At 39.2% G+C, this 18,182-nt stretch overlaps 1 protein-coding gene and 1 pseudogene across 2 annotated transcripts in view; both read right to left on the reverse strand.

Moving 5' to 3' along the window:
- The window catches only part of TAB3 (TGF-beta activated kinase 1 (MAP3K7) binding protein 3), a 55,178-nt gene extending 44,439 nt beyond the window's left edge, over positions 1–10,739 (reverse strand). Inside the window, exons 1-3 of one of the 2 annotated variants that reach the window (XM_032883120.1) lie at positions 10,637–10,739; positions 4,377–4,453; positions 4,023–4,137 (exon numbers count right to left, since the gene is read on the reverse strand). The gene's annotated coding sequence lies outside the window, so the exon portion shown is untranslated. Of the gene's footprint in view, positions 1–4,019; positions 4,138–4,376; positions 4,454–10,636 lie in introns of both variants that reach the window. The other variant, XM_032883121.1, reaches the window with a different exon arrangement.
- On the reverse strand, positions 7,365–10,728 carry LOC116882609 (annotated as a pseudogene).
- Positions 10,740–18,182: the final 7,443 nt, after the last annotated feature.

Genomic DNA, 18,182 nt, shown 5'->3' on the forward strand with positions numbered 1-18,182 from the left:
GGTGAAAACTGCTGAAGTTTGAAGAAAAGTAAGACTTGTCTTGAGAGGACTTTTAAGTAAAGGAATCATTCATTTTTCTGATTAATCTGGCCCAGCCAATAACTGTTGAACAGAAACATGTATACTCATATAAACCTTTGGAATTTTCACCCATTTTCTTGTTGCTTTGGCAGTTTTGGTTTTCAATGATATTTACTGAGCCATATGTATGTACCAGACACCAGGCTAAGTGCTTTATCTCATTTAATCCCCCTTATCCCACAGAAGAGGCAATAATATCATCCACATTTTACCAATGAGGAAATGTGAGGCTCAGAGAGGGTAAATAATTTGCCTGTAGTCACACAGTCAACAAGCAGCAAATCTAGGAAACAAACTTATCTGGCTACATGGTAAGGCTCTGATGATGTCAAAACTCTTAAAGACAGTTTCAATCAAAACCTGATTATAAAACAGAAGGGGTTTTTGTACTGGATAGTAAATTCTTTGAGGTAAACAACAATAAGAAGTGGGCAGTAGTGGAGCATAACAAATGACCTTTTATTAGTGGTACAGGTAAGGGTTCTAATTTCAAGACTTTCCATGCATATATGTAAAGGTGCAACTAAATAACAAGGAAGGGATAAGAATTCAATACTTGTTATTTCCCCTAAATGAGCCTTCCAAATGATTTCTAAGATAATCATCCCACAGGATTTTAGAGATATACTACAGATCAATATAATACTTATATTAAAAGACTCAAAAAGCGGGGCGCCTGGGTGGCTCAGTGGGTTAAGCCTCTGCCTTTGGCTCAGGTCATGATCTCAGGGTCCTGGGATCAAGCCCCACATGGGGCTCTCTGCTCAGCAGGGAGCCTGCTTCCTCCTCTCTCTCTGCCTGCCTCTCTGCCTACTTGTGATCTCTCTCTCTCTCTCTCTGTCAAATAAATAAAAATAAAAATTTTTTTAAAAAACTTTCTAAAAAGACTCAAAAAAGCATTTTCATGTTAATTATAGTCCCCCAGAAACAAATAGAAGCATATTCACTTTATTTTTTTTTAAGATTTTATTCATTTGGGATGCCTGCGTGGCTCAGTCATTAAGTGTATGCCTTCGGCTCAGATCATGATCCCAGTGTCCTGGGATGGAGCCCCGCATCTGGCTCCCTGCTCAGCAGGAAGCCTGCTTCTCCCTCTCCCTTCTCCCTTCTCCTTCTCCCTCTGCTTGTATTCCCTCTCTCACTGTGTCTCTCTCTGTCAAATAAATAAAATCTTTAAAAAAAAAAAGATTTTATTCATTTATTTCAGAGAAAAAGAGAGAAAGACCATGAGCAGGGGGAAGGGGCAGAGAGAGAAGCAGGCTCCCTGCTGAGCAGAGAGCCCAATGAGGGGTTCGAACCCAGGACTCCAGGATCACAACCTGAGCCTAAGGCAGACTGACCCACCCAGGTACCCCCATATTCAGTTTAAATTTAAGGGGTGCCTGGGTGGCTCAGCGGGTTGAGGCCTCTGCCTTCGGCTCAGGTCATGATCCCAGGGTCCTGGGATGGAGCCCCGTATTGGGCTCTCTGCTCAGCAGGGAGCCTGCTTCCTCCTCTCTCTCTCTCTCACTCTCTGCCTGCCTCTCTGCCTACTTGTGATCTCTGCCTGTCAAATAAATAAATACATAAAATCTTTTTAAAGAAATTTTAAAAAAATGAGCACCCATTCTCCCACTCCCAAGTGAGTATCTGCTTGCATACTGCCACCTCTACAGAACCCATCATATGTGCCACTCCTGTCGCCCCCCACTGACCTCCCCCAACAAAAAATAAAAATAAAGGTACTTGGGATCGTCTCCCATCCTGAGTATGGTAACAAAAAAAGCAGGATATTATTATTCGTTTTTTTTACTTATTTTTTAAAAAATTATTTATTAGAGAGAAAGAAAGGGGGGAGGGTGGGAGCTCAAGCCAGCAGGGGGAGGGGCAGACAGAGAGAATCCTGAAGCAGACTCCTAGCCCAGTGGGCCTGACCTGGGGCTCGATCCTATGAACTAGGAGATCACAACCTGAGCCGAAACCAAGAGCAGGATGCCCAACCAACTGAGCCACCCAAGTGGCCCAATTATTAGTTTTTAATTCAGCTCTACGCCCAACAGGGGGCTCAAACTCATGACCCCAAGATCAGGAGCCACATCCTCCATTGAATGAACCACCCAGATGCTCCAAAGAAGTAGGATATTAAAAAATAAAGTAAAACAACCTTACAGAGTGGCATATGAAGAAAAAAATGGGAAAGCATTGATTCTTATTAGAAATATTTTGTTCATTTAGGAATACTGAGTTGGTGGCAGGAAAAAATAGTATCTAGGTTAGAAAAATCAAAGGTTTCCTTTATAAAGTGACTTTAAAAATATCTCAAGAACATTCTGGAAAAAGCAAAATTAGAGAGACAATAAAAAGATAAGTGGTTGCCAGGGGTTTGTGGGGCAGGTTCACAGATGGAGCATCGGCAATTTTAAGGGTGGTGATATTATTCTGTATAATACTCTAATAGTAAATACATGACATCATGTACTTGTCAAAACCCATAGAACTTTTAACACAAAGAGTGAACCCTTTTTCTTTTTGAGGAAGGGAGGAGCAAGGGAGAGGGAGAGAGAGACTCTTAAGAAGGCTCCCCACCCAGCCCAGAGTCTGATGCAGGGCTCAATTTCACCACCCTGAGATCATGACCTGAACCGAAATCAAGAGTCAGATGCTTAACCAACTGAGCCACCCCAGCGCCCCAAGAGTGAACCTTAAAGTATGCAAATTTAAGGCCATTTAGTAGGTCAGGGGATCCCAGGAAGGAATAGACACCATACAATATAATCTAACTGTATTACAAACGTATGAAACAATGTCATCCCAGAGGGTTGGTGGAAGGGGGGAGTTGTTGACCTACATAATTTTGGAAATGAATGGCATCTGTAAGACTAAAGTAAAGGCAAAAGGAAATATACATAAGCACTGTACTCTAGTTGATAAAGTGTTTCCCATGGAAGTAGGAGTGAACAATTAAGTACATGGATGGTGAACGGTGACAGCCAGGTTTTTCATTATTGGGAGAGGTTACAGATAAGCAAGCGGAGGAGGCTAGAATGATCCATGCCTTAATGGATTACATTGGAGACATCAGTAAAAACTCATGTTTAGCTTAATATTGATATAGGTATATAAAAATAGATACAGAGAAACATTTATAAACATGCATAAATACTCAAATAGTGTATACCTGGGATTTCAGCTAACAGAGCCTAGAAACACCACCACCCCAAAGTAGCAATGACCCTACCTAGCACTCGGATCTTGATTTCTAATATCATTAGCATTCTCTAATGAAAGGAACCAGGGCTTTGTGGAGAAGAAATGGCTGATTCTAGAACTAAAACAGGGGATACACAGGACAAGTCTGGAGTATCTTACAATGCTCAAAAGTAAGGAAGTGCTCAAAAGGAACCCCACCCCACAACAATGGGGGCATGTTAAAGTAACACACAGGCTAACCAAAAGAGCTCATCAATGGCCAAGGCTAGAAAAATTTAAGGAACACAATAAAGCAGTAATGGATTATGACCTAAAGTATAAAATAATTATCCATGAGCCCATAATAATAAAAAGAAATGACTACATAAATAAGCAAATGGGGGAGAAGAGACAATCTTCCATTCAGAAGAATTCCCAATAATTTAGGTAGAACACCCTAAAGGAGATGGAGTATAACTTCCCACTACTTAAGTGGCAAGTATACAATGCCTTTATTCCAAAACAACACACTACAAAAGAAAATTTTTTAAAAACTAACATTTGAGTGGAGAAGGGAGAAAGTGGACATAAACCTCAGCCAGGTGACCAAACCAACATTAACAGTGATAAATCATGTTGACAGTACATACTCGTGACAAGACTATAGGAATGGCACTTTACCTCTGTGGTCTTCCTCCACAAAACGCAGAACACAAGTCTAACAGTGAAAAAACATGGGACAAATCCCAGTTGAGGGACATTCTACAAAATACCTGATCAGTTCTCCTCACAGCCGACAGTGTCATCAAACAAATGAAAATCCAAGAAATTGTCACAGCAAGAGGAGCCTAAGAAGACATGACAACTAAACATTATCCCAGTGGGATCCTGAAAGAGAAAAAGTACATTAGTTAAAAAGTAAGGAAAAGTGAGTGAACTATGGACTTTAGTTAATAACAGTGTTTCAATATTGGTTAATTAACTGTAACAAATATACCATATCAAGGTCATCTATTAATAATAAAAAAAATTGAGTGCTGGGCATATGGGAACTCTGTATCATCCTCTCAATTTTTCTATAAAATTAAAACTGTACAAAACAATTGATCTAATTAAAAAAAAATTACCTCAAGATGATCTAGAATCTCCAGCACAGGAGTCTTATTCACATCTTCGGCTCTAAAAGCACCTTCTTTTCAGTAGTCTAGAAATGTGACAAAATGAGGAGTTAATTATCTTTTTTTTTATCTTTTTGCTGAGTTTTCCTAACTCAGTATGGAAACCTGACAAAAACTCAGACTTCTGGTGCTTTTAAGTAATAGCACACAGAATGCTAGACCACACTTTTAGGGCAGGTGGCTCTTTCCCAAGTAGCATCACAAGCTGAATCATCTTCCTTTCTTTTAGGTCACAAATATTTTCTACAGTAATTAAATTCTACATTATCCCAAGGAGAGAGCAGCAGCAAAGAAAAACTAAAAAATAACCCACTGGTTTTTTTTTTAAGTATAATAAGCAGATTTTACTTTTAAGCAACTTTTTTTTTTTCTGAGCCAGATTAGATCGTCATTCATTCAGGAAATTTATTTTTTTGTATTACTGTTATGTTATTCACCATAGTACATCATTAGTTTTTGATGCAGTGTTCCATGATTCACTTGCTGTGTTTAACACCCAGTGCTCCATGCAATCCGTGCCCTCCTTAATACCCACCACCAGGCTAACCCATCCCCGTACTCCCTCCCCTCTGAAACCCTCAGTTTGTTTCCCAGAGTCCATAGTCTCTCATGGTTTGTCTCCCCCTCCAATTTCCCCCTCTTCCTTTTTCCCTTCCTTCTCCTAATGTCCTCCATGCTATTCCTTATGTTCCACAAATAAGTGAAACCATATAATTGACTTTCTCTGCTTGACTTATTTCACTCAGCATAATCTCCTCTAGTCCTGTCCGTGTTGATACAAAACCTGGGTATATTCATCCTTTCTGATGGCTGAGTAAGATTCCATTGTATCTATAGACTTCACTCTCAGCAATAGACAGATCATCTAAGCAGAAGACCAACAAAGAAACAAGGGCTTTGAATGACACACTGGACCAGATGGACCTCATAGATATACACAGAACATTCCACCCTAAAAACCAGAATACTCACTGTTCTCGAGCGCACATGGAACTTTCTCCATGGGCATTTGGGTCACAAAATCAGGGCTCAACAGGTAACAAAAGGTTAAGATTATTCCCTGCATATTCTCAGACCACAATGCTTTGAAACTGGAACTCAACCACAAGAAAAAGTCTGGAAGAAATTCATACACTTGGAAGCTAAAGACCATCCTGCCCAAGAATGTTTGGGTCAACCACGAAACCAAAGAACAACAATTCATGGAAACCAATGAAAAACCAATGAGAACGAAAATACATCGGTCCAAAGCCTATGGGATACGGCAAAGGCAGTCCAAAGAGGAAAATACATAATCATTTGTTTTCTTAAGGCTTTTGCAGCACACGTGGTTGTGACATAACATCCCGAGGCCTCAGCTATTTATAGAAGAAAGGATGAAGTGCAGGCCCCACAAGCATGTACAAAACTTTAAACTGCATGGCCAAAAGAATAAATGCCTTTTTTTAAAATGCTGACTATAATATAACCCCTTTCTGTTCCATTAAGAGCAATTTATATAAGGACCAGTGCCCTTACTGGCTTATTTTGACAAATGAGCATTCTCTTACCATGACTCAGAAACTACATGAGTCACCTCTTACATGTCGTTTTGCCTCCTACAACTTCAGTTGCCCATGCTCAACTGCAGTCCAGCAGCAGATGACCCACCTGCCAACGAATCAGCAGAAGGTCAAGACTGGCCTAACACTACGTCACAGTGCGTATGCCATTCATCTCACTGTGCATCACGTAGGCATTTTATCATCTCATAAGAAGGGTGAGTACAAAAAAAAAATCTATTTTAAGAGAGACACCACATTCACATAATTTCATTATGGTATACGGTCATAAATGTTCTATTTTATTATTATTAATCTTTTTCTGTCCCTAATATACAAACTTTACCACAGGTATCTATATACATACAGAAAAAAAAAAAACACAGTAGGGGCAGCTGGGTGGCTCAGTCATTAAGTGGCTGCCTTCAGCTCAGGTCATGATCCCAGCCGTGGTGGGATCAAGCCTCCTGTAGAGCTAGCTCCCTGCTCAGTGGGAAGCCTGCTTCTCCCTCTCCAGCTCCCCACTGCTTGTGTTCCCTCTATCACTGTCTCTGTCAAATAAATATATAAAATCTTTTGGGAAAAAAAAACCATAGTATATATAGGGTTTGGTACTATCTGCAGTTTAGGGGATCCACTGGGTGTCTTCAAACGTAATTCCCTGTGGATAAAGTGGGGGGGGTTGCCATATCTTCATCCCAGTAATCCTATACTACAATGTTAACTTTATCATTTGGGGGCAAATAATGTCTTAGATCAGAGGGACCAGAGAGATACAAGTCTCCTGACTGAACCTCATTTTATAACCACAGGAGAGTTAACACACCCTGTTTATGCTGTATATATTCATATACACTTTATACTGTGTGTACACACACACACACACACACACACACACACTTTACCATATTTTTACCAAATTTTTTAATTTCTTAATTATTTTATCTTTAACATTACCCCAAAAATGAGCAAAAGTCCTGGGCACCTACACGAATGCTGTTTTCTACCATATGTAATAGCTTTTTCAAATCTCTGATATGACAATGCAAAATCCACCCCACATTCATGTCAACTTTCTTCCAGTGACCTAAATCACCACAGCTTTTTCCCCCTCCTAAATGTCCAAAAAGTTGTATATTACCACTATGAGCACCTGAAATAATGTTTTTTAACTTTTTATTGTCCTCTAGGTATTATCATTGTAAATCTTGAGAACAAAAACCAACAGTACCTTGTGCACACTAAATACTTAGTAAAAATGACAACATACAGGATTTTACATTAATTGGAAATCAAGGTGTTTCAAGGTCGTTTTTTTCTTCCCCCCAACAAAAGGGTCTTTATTTGTAAAAGGCCAGAAGAGCTCCTCAGGTGATGGGACAGGCAGGCCGGCTTCTCAGGGGTCAGGGGCATTTGGGCAGTGGTGCTTGAATAGGGGGAGAGGGTACCCTGAGTGCTCTGTGTTGCCCTGGGCTGCCTTGGGGACAGACGGCACTAGCTCAAAGGTAGGGTTAACTCCAAAGGCCTCAGCCTCCAGCAGTTCTGAAACAGAATCCTCCTTGGTCAGCACTGGGGTTTGTCAGTGCTGCCTGCAGTAATGCTCCCGGGATGGCTCTCTTTAGACCAGCCATGGGGGCCGAGCACCCTCTGGGACCCCTTCTGATAGTCCGGGAGGTGACAAAGGGCAGCTGGGCTGGCAGATGCCCCCAGGGCTGGGATCAGTGCCCTTTTGCAGGGAGCCTTCCAAATGGAAACTGATTATGGTTCTCACAGAAATCCAACAGGATGAAAGGGCAACCCCGCCCCTGGGGAATGGTGCCCCCACCTTGCCACCCTAGGCCTTAGGATTCCTCTTCACCCCCACCTGCCCTCTGTCACTCTTCCTCCTTGGAGTCCACTACTAGCACCCACTTGAAGATATGAAGGGAAATGTCGCCCACAGTCTCTCAGGACTTCTCCCATCTCCAGACATTCCTGATGCTTGCCATCACTTTCTTGATGTCATCCTTATCCCAGCTCTGGGTCTCTGTCCACATGGTCCAGCCAGCCATGCTGGTAGGTCTAAGGTCGAGGCTGTGGTTGGGCTGCCTCCCGTCCGGCAGGCTCACGTTCAGCACAGGACCCGGGTGCCGCTCTCTTGGCCTGCTGTCCCTCCCCACTCCAAGGCCTTTATTAGCTCAATTCTTAAATGGCATTATTTAAAAAGAAAGACATGACAATTGATGGGTAACACATGCTAAAGGCAGATCATCTCTACATTTTATTAAAGAGATTACTTAGAACAGTGTTTTTCAAATGTTAAGTTGTGGCCTATTAGTGAATTGTATAATAAATTTATTGGGTGATGACAAACATTTTAGAAAAAGAAAAGAAGTATCCTAGAAAGCATCAGAGTGCTTTATACGTAGTAATGATAAACAGTTACTCAAAAAATTTATTTGAGGTATAGATATGTATTAAATCATGATTTAAATGTGTTTTTTGGGGTTTGTTTTATTTTGTTTTTTTTTACTGTGGGTTGTTATAAGAAATACTGACTTAGAATGAGGTATTATAGGTTACGTAATAAAGAATATTTACTACCTTTCCATTTTACTTTCTTCTTAATAGATGGGTAGCTTTCTAATTAACCAAATGGAGTTGAGGAACATCTGGACATAAAAGCCTAAAAAACTCTTTATGTTATGAATTTTTCTGTGACTGTATCTTTCTCAAATGCATCCTCAATGTGTTTTGTGTGGCTCCCTCACATATTACCATAGGTTCCTACCTTCTAACAAGTTTTTTTTTAAGTAATCAGTGTCCTAAACCCAGAAATTCAAGATCACAAACCATGGGTATTTCCTACTTGAAAGGTATGAAAGATGAACAAAGTCCCACTTATAATCATTTATTTAACAATGACAAATCTGACAATCCTCCCAAACCCATTGTTCATTCAACAAAATCTGAGCACACAGCTTAGACGTAGACAAGACCCATGCCCCCTCAAAGAAACACACTGGCAGTTATAGTAGAGTGGGATTAAGTCCTATAATAAGCTGTCAGATACAGAAACAATTAAAGTAAGACAAGGAAAAAGAGTATGAATGAAAGCTTCATTGAAGAGATGACATTTAAGCTAGGTTGCAAAGAATAGGGTTCTTTGAAATAAGAACAACAGAAATAGAACATTAGAAGGAACTCTACACATCATGTAACCAAGTGGCTCCCAAATGGGGATGATTTTGCCCAAAAAGGCACATTTGGAAATGTTTGGAGACAATTTTAGTCGTCATACTGGAGAGGGATGCTACTGGCATTTGGTAGACAGAGGCCAAAGACACTGCTCAACATGCTACAGGCACAGGACAGGCCCGGACAATAAAGAATTATCTGGTCCCAAATATCAATAGTGCCAAGGTTGAGAAACTCTGAATCCAACTCAGTACAATCCCCTTGTTTTACACAAGGAGGTAACTAAAGGCCGCAGGGATTTTAAAATTTGCTAAAAAAGCTAAGTTTATAAAACAGGCCTCATAAATCTTGTCTAGTGTTCAATTCACAACACACACCCACATGTTATTATACTAGGAAACAGATGTTTTATTCATTTTTTAAAGGTGTTAATTATTTATTTGACAGAGGAAGACAGTGAGAGAGGGAACACAAGCAGGGGGAGTAGAAGAGGGAGAAGCAGGCTTCTCACCCAGCAGGGAGCCCGATATAGGGCTCGATCCCAGAACTCTGGGATCATGACCTGCACAGAAGGCAGACGCTTAGTGACTGAGCCACCCAGGTGTCCCAGGAAACAGATGTTTTAAAAGAGTGGGAATGTGGGGCACCTGGGTGGCTGAGTGGGTTAAAGCCTCTGCCTTGGCTCAGGTCATGATCCCAGGGTCCTGGGATCGAGTCCTGAATCAGGCTCTCTGCTCAGCAGGGAGCCTGCTTCCTCCTCTCTCTCTCTGCCTGCCTCTCTGCCTACTTGTGATCTCCGTCTGTCAAATAAATAAATAAATAAAACCTTTTTTTAAAAAAAGGGTGGGAAGTTTGTGTAAGGTGGAAAAACAAACTAGATAGAAATCAAAGGTGATATTATTATACAGTCTTAAAACAGATCTATCAATGGCTCAAAGCAAAAAGGATACTACAATACCATTTAAAAAATTATACCCATATTTGTTTTAATACTAGATTTATCATCTATATAACTCAGTTACTGAACATGGACCTCTAAGAAAAATTACAATAAAAACTAAAGAATTGGAAGGTCAGCATACACACACACCACACTCAGTTACTCCTGAGGGCAGGGCTTCAAAGCTTTCCCAGCTCCAGCCACAATCACTGGGTGTCTGGAACCTGGGTGGGATTTGCCCCTTTAATTCAAAATCAAATTCTAAGTTACCCTTTCCGTCGGCTGGTGAGGTTTCTAATAAAAAAAAAAAAAAGGATGAAATGTACATACACCTCCTCAAGGTCCTGAATTAGGGCCTGGACACCTGAGGTTACCTAGACATCTTTTATTTTTTCATCCTTGCTCTTCAATGAACAAAAAGGATGGGAGTGAGGGGTAAGATAAACAACGATGCTAAGAGCAATACAGATTAGATTTCAAAAAAAGGTTTTTGCTCTAATAACTACAGAAATAAAGACATATATATATATATATAGATATACACTCCTTACCTCCACAATTTTTCAAAATGATGAAGCTTCAACTAAGATAACTTGTCCAGTTTGACACACAACAGTTCACGGTGAAAAACTTGAGAAAAGGCTGCAGACACTATCCTAAAAAAAAAAAAAAAATGAAAGACCAAACAGGTAAGATTTCAACTATGAAAGGTTTAAAGAAAAGAGCATAAGCAAGTTATACAGCAAATAAATACAAGGTCATGAAACAGAAAGCATTTGTTTGTACACCTTTACTACCTGAAATTTCAGTAAATAAGGTTGATGTTCCATCAACACTAACAGGAAGTTCACCTGAGTAAATCAGTCACCTTGCTCCCCTTCCCACTAAGTCGCTTTTAGTACCTAAGGGAGATCTATCAACAGCAGAGGGTTAGGGTTAGGGCAAAGATTTTCTGAGGTTTTGTCTTCCCAGAAAGCTAGCAAGAAGAACTTTAATTGCAGCCCTGGCAAACCATCAGGGGTCCCGGTAGCTTCCCATTTATACTAGCCATTAAAATTTAATGGGTTTCAGGTTCCTTAAGAACCATAGAGGTCTTAAAATTTAAATGACTCCATACCATGTCTAAGTTATTCTCTGGTAAAGGGATTTTTTAGATTTCCACACCCCAAAAGAGCACCACACCCTTACGGCAAAGCCCAACAGCAAAGAGGGTATATGGTTCTTTGTCACCTGATATACCTTCTCAATAGAATTACAACTGCTCAGGGTGCCGGGGTGACTCAGTGGGCTGGGCCTCTGCCTTCAGCTCAGGTCATGATCTCAGGGTCCTGGGATCGAGCCCCACATCTGGTTCTCTGCTCGGCAGGGAGCCTGCTTCTCCTTCTCTCTCTCTCTGCCTGCCTCTCTGCCTACTTGCTATCCCTGTCAAATAAATAAATAAAATCTTAAAAAAAAAAAGAGGTGCCCCCTGGGTGGCTCAGTGGGTTAAGTCTCTGCCTTCAGCTCAGGTCTCAGGGTTCTGGGATCGAGCCCCGCATCGGGCTCTCTGTTCAGTGGGGAGCCTGCTTCCCCCTCTATCTCTGCCTGCCTCTCTGCCTACTTGTGATCTTTGTCAGGTAAATAAAATCTTAAAAAAAAATTAAAAAAGAAAATTAAAAAAAGAAAAAGAAAGAATTACAACTGCTCACTAAAGACTGGGAAGCCCTCCCCATAACCCAACTCACAAAGTCAATCACCTATCACTCAAAAATACAAAAAAAGAAAAATACCTGATCATAAATGCCAGTGAATATATATAAATATACATAAAGAAGAAAGCAGAAATAAGTACATACCTATCAATAATTACTTTAAATGCAAATGGACTAAAGGGCCAATAAAAAGATACAAGCTAAGGGGCACCTGGATGGCTCAGTCTGCACAGCATGCAACTCCTGATCTCAGGGTCATGAGTTCAAACCTCATGTTAGGTGTGGGGCCTACTTAATTAAAAAAAAAAACAGATACCAGGTCAATGAATTAAAAAAACAGGATCCACCTATATGCAGTCTACAAGACACTCACTTCAGAACTAAAGACACATGTGGACTGAAAGTGAAGGGATGGAAAAGCATTTATCATACAAATCAAGTGAGAAAACAAACAAAAAAAGCCAGGGTATGGGGGACTTGAGTGGCTCAGTCAGTTAAGGCTCTGACCTTCTCATTTCAGCTCAGGTCTTGATCTCAGGCCATGGTTTCAGGCCCTGTGTTGTGCTCCACACTGGGTGTGGAGCCTATTTAAAAACAAAACAAAACAAAACAATACAAACAAACAAAAACTTACTATGTACAAGAGCCAGGGTAGCAATACCTGTAGCAGACAAAATAGACTTTAAAATGAAAACTGTAGAGTAAATGAAACAAGTTGGGATTGGGAGGGAGACAAACCATAAGTGACTCTTAATCTCACAAAACAAACTGAGGGTTGCTGGGGGGAGGGGAGTTGGGAGAGGAGGGGTGGGGTTATGGACATTGAGGAGGGTATGTGCTATGGTGAGTGCTGTGAAGTGTGTAAACCTGGAGATTCACAGACCTGTACCCCTGGGGAAAAAATAAATATATGTTTATTAAAAAAATAAATAAATAAAATAAAATAAAATAAAATGAAAACTGTAGCAAGAAACAAAGAAAAGCCCTACATAATTATAAAGGAAACAATGCAGTAAGAGGATATAAAAGTTGTACATATCTATGCACCCAGCATAGAAGAACCAAAATTCGTAAAGCAATTACTAACAGACAGAAAGGGAGAAACAGAAAGTAATAATAGTAGTGAACTTTAACACCCCACTTACATCAACAGATAGATCATTCAGACAGAAAATGAAAAGGAAAGAATGGCTTTAGGCAGCACATTAGACCAGATGGACCTAACAGATATACACAGAACATTCCATCCCAAAACAGAATACACATTCTCTTCAAGTGCACATGGAACATTCTCCAGAATAGATCATGTAAGGCCACAAAACAAGTCTCAATGAAAACTGAAAACACATCAACCATCTTTTCCAACCAAAACAATATGAAACTACAAATCAATTACAAGAAAAAATTCCGGAAAAACACAAATACATATAGGCTAAAACAACATGGTACTAAAAAAATGGGTCAACCAAGAAATCAAATGGGAAATCAAAAAATACATAGAGACATATGAAAATGAAAATATGCTGATCCAAAATCTTTGGGATGCAGCAAAAACACTTCTACGAGGGAAATTTATAGCAATACAGGCCTTCCTCAAGAAATGAGAAAAATGTCAGATAAACTATCTAACCTTACTCCTAAGGAAGCCAGAAAAAACAAGGCCCAAAACTAGTAGAAAGAAGGAAATAGTAAAGACTACAGGAAAAAGAAATGACATAGAGACTACAAATACAATAAAAAAATGATCAATAAAATGAGGAGCTGGTTCTTAAAAAAGATAAAATTGATAAATCATTAGCCAGATTCATCAAGAAAAAAAGAGAGCTCAAATAAATCAGAAATGAAAGAGAAGTAACAAACTGACACCACAAAAACACAAAGACTGTAACAGACTACTACCAAATGGCGCCTGGGTGACTCAGTGGGTTAAAACCTCTGCCTTCAGCCCAGATCATGATCCCAAGTTCCTGAGATCGAGCCTCACATCGGGCTCTCTGCTCAGCGGGGAGCCTGCTTCCTCTCTCTCTCTGCCTGCCTCTCTGCCTACTTGTGATTTCTCTCTGTCAAATAAATAAATAAAATCTTAAAAAAAAAGAGAGAGAGAGACTACTACCAAAAACTATGCAGCATGAAAACGGACAACCCAGAAGAGATGGCTAAATTCCTAGAAACATACAATTTTCTAAAACTGAATCAAGAAGAAATAGAATATTCGAACAGAATGATTACTATAATAGATAAAACTGAATCAGTAATCAAGAAACTTACAAAAAGCAAAAGTCTAGGTCCACATAGCTTCACAGGTGAATTCTACCAATTATTTAAAGAGTTAATACCTATCCTGAACAAAGAATTCCAAAAAATAGGAAGGAAAAATTCCCTAATCATTCTATGAGACCAGCACTACACTGATACCAAAACCAGACAAAGATATTAGAATAAAAGAAAATTACAGAGAAATATCCCTGATGAAAAGAAATGAAAAATCTTCAACAAAATATGAGCACACCAATTCATTATTACATTAAAAGAATCATTCACTGTGATCAAGTAGGATTTATTCCAGGGATGCAAAGGTGGTACAATACTCACAAATCAATGAGACATCAAATAATCAAGAGAAAGGATAAAAAACCTTATGATAATCTCAACAGTTGCAGAAAAAGCACTTGACAGTACCACAACCACTCACGATAACAACTCCCAACGAAGTAGGATGAGAGAGAACATACCATAACACAATAAAACCCACATATAAAAACCCACAGCTAACAGCATACTCAATGATGAAAAAGTGAGAACTTTTCCTCTAAGATCAGGAAGAAGACAAGGATGTCCACACTCATCGCTTTTGCTCAACATAGATCTGGAAGTCCTAGTCAGAGTAATCAGACAAGAAAAAGAAAAAAAAAAAGGGCAGAAAGTTGTAGAGAATAAGTAAACCTATTTGCAGTTGATGTGATACTATATAGAAAAAACCCTAAAGCCTCCACCAAAAAATTATTAGAACTGATCAATGAACTCAGTAAGTTGCAGGATATAAAATTATATACAGAAATATGTTGCATTTCTACACATTAATAATGAAATAGTAGGAACAGAAATTAAAACAATTCCATTTACAATATCACCAAAGAGGATAAAAATTCCTACAAATAAACTTAACCAAGAATGTGAAAGACCTGTATTCTGAAAACTATAAAACACCAATGAAAGAAACTGAAGAGACACAAATGGAAGGATACTTCATGCTCATGGATTAGAATAATTAATATTTTTAAATATCCATAATACCCAAAGAAATCTATACATTCACTGTAATCCCTATTGAAACACCAAGAGCGTTTTTCACAGAACTAGAACAAATAATACTAAAATCTATATGGAACCACAAAACACTTTGACAAGCCAAAGCAATCTTGAGAAAGAACAAACCTGGAGGTACTACAATCCCAGATATCAGGACATACTATAAAGCTGTAATAATTAACACTATGCTACTGGCACAAAAACAGACACATAGATCAAAGAAACAAAATAGAAGGCACAGAAATAAACCCACACTTAGTCAATTAATCTATGACAAAGGAGGTAAGAGTATACAAAGGGGAAAGGAGTCTCTTTAATAAATGATGCTGGGAAAACCAAACAAGCTACATGCTAAACAACTAAAATGGACCACTTACTTACACCATACACAAAAATAAACTCAAAATGGATTGAAGACATAAATCTAAAACCTGAAAATACAAAACTCCTTGAAGAAAACATAGCTAGCAATTTCGGTGACATCAGGCTTAGCAACATTTTTCTAGATATGTCCCCCAGGCAAGGGAAACAAAAGCAAAATTAAACTATTGGAACTACACCAAAATAAAAGGCTTTTACACAACAAAGAAAAGCATCAACAAAATGAAAAGGCAACCTACAGAATGGAAAAAGATACTTGCAAATATATTAACTGATAAGGGGCTAATATCCAAAATATAAAAAGAACATCTAGCAACTCAAGGCCAAAAAAACCCCTCAAGTAATCTGAATTAAAAAATGAGAAGACCTGAATGGACATTTTTCCAAAGAAGACATACGAATGGACGACACATAAAAAGATGTTCAGGGCACCTGGGTGGCTCAGTTGGTTAAGCCTCTGCCTTTGGCCCGGGTCATGGTCTCAGGGTCCTGGGGTCAAGCCCCGCATCGGACTCCCCGCTCAGCAGGGAGCCTGCTTCCCCCCCTCTCTCTGCCTGCTGCTGCTCTGCCTACTTGTGCTCTCTCTGTCTCTCTCTCTGTCAAATAAATAAATAAAATCTTTTAAAAAAAAAAGATGTTCAGTCATTAGGGAAATGCCAATCACAATGAGATACCACCTTAAACCTGTCAGAACAGCTATTATCAAAAAGACAAGAAATACCAAGTGCTGGAAAGGATGTAGAGAAAAGGGAATCTTCACTCATTGTTGGTAGAAATATGAGTATAGCCACTGTGGAAAACAGTATGGAGGTTCCCCAAAAAATTAAAAATAGAAATATTATATAATACAGTAATTCCACTACTGGGTATTTACCCAAAGAAAATGAAAACATTAATTTGATATCTGCACCCTTATGTTTACTGCAGCATTATTTACAATAGCCAAGATATGGAAACAACCCAAGTGCCCATCCATAGATAAACAAACCACTGAAGATGTAGCATGTATGTATGTGTGTGCATGTAATGGAGTATTACTCAACCATAAAAACCTGTATCTTGCCATTTGAGACAACATAGATGGGGACCTAGAAGGTACTGTGCTAAGTGAAGTAAGTCAGAGAAAGACAAATACCATATGATTTCACTTACATGTAGAATCTAAAAAGCAAAACACAGTAAAACAGACTCTTAAATGCAGAGAACAAGCTGATGGTTGCCATACGGGAGGTGGGTGGGGAATGGATGAAACAAAAGGGAGTAAGATGTGCAAACTTCTAGTTATAAAATAAGTCACTGAAATGAAAAGTAACATAGGGAATATAGTCAGTTATATTGTAATTATGTTGTTTGGTGACACATGGTGACTACACTTATGGTGAGCACGGAGTAATACACAGAATTGTTGAATCAGTGTATTGTACACCTGAAACTAATATAACATTGTACACTACTTATATAGCAATTTTAAAAAGAAGAAAGCAGTCTTTAGTTTAGTTTTAGTTTAGTTTAGTTTAGTTCCCCAAGAGGCGATAACAGCTCAAGAACTGATTAGATATTTCAGGTTAACCAAGTAGCCCTATTAAAATGAGGAAAAATCTTCTACAGAGAAAGAGTACAGCTAATAACGGCAGAAGTGACCAAATTAGAAAAATCACTACTTTGTTTTATTTATTTATTTATGTATTTCTTTATTTAGTAAACTCTACCCCCAATGTGGGTCTTGAACACATAACCCCAAGATCAAGAGTCACATGCTCTACCAACTCAGCCAGCCAGGCACCCCTCAATTTCCTAACTTAATTAAATAACTAATCCATGCACTGGTAACCAATGGATGATAAAAGAATGAGGTAAAACGTGGGGTTCCATGAGGGGATCAGGATGTTATCACCTGAACCTGCAACAAATCAAACAAACTACATAGAAAAGTTTTTTAAAGAACCGGGAAACTTGAACATGGACTACATATCATATAAGCTATTAAGAAATCATTATCAGGGGCGCCTGGGTGGTTCAGTGGGTTAAAGCCTCTGCCTTCTGCTCAGGTCATGATCCCAGGGTCCTGGGATTGAGCCCCACCATCAGGCTCTCTGCTCAGCAGGGAGCCTGCTTCCTCCTCTTTCTCTGCCTACTTGTGATCTCTGTCTGTCAAATAAATAAATAAAATCTTTTTAAAAAAAGAAATCATTATCAGGTGTGTTGTATATGATCATAAATTGCAGTAATGCAAGATAATGTGCTGCTTTAGAGACATATTATTTAGGAATAAAATAATGTCTTAGATATGCTATAAATCCTCAGCAAAATAGTGGGGTGGGGGATGAGGAAACAAGTATGGTGAAATGTTGACGACCACAGCACAGAGGTTCACTAAATTTTGTGTACATTTCAAAATGTTCACAAAAAGGGTTAAAATAAAAGCAATCAACTAGAGTCACTGCAGAGTCTAAGGAGAAAACAACAATTAATTCAAATTAACATTTAAAAGACCACTTTCATTACTTTTTACAAAGACAATGGAAAAAGCCACAGATATAAAACTACTGCAAGAGTTCTTAAGACAGTCCACAGTCCAAAGATAAAATCCTTAAAAAGCCAACACTATTTGGGGCGCCTGGGTGGCTCAGCGGGTTAAAGCCTCTGCCTTCAGCTCAGGTCATGATCTCAGGGTCCTGGGATCAAGCCCCGCATCAGGCTCTCTGCTCCGCGGGGA

The sequence above is a fragment of the Lontra canadensis genome, unplaced genomic scaffold (assembly GCF_010015895.1).
Source record: "Lontra canadensis isolate GAN:19392208 unplaced genomic scaffold, GSC_riverotter_1.0 scaffold86, whole genome shotgun sequence".
In the NCBI taxonomy this organism is placed as follows: Eukaryota; Metazoa; Chordata; class Mammalia; order Carnivora; family Mustelidae; genus Lontra; species Lontra canadensis.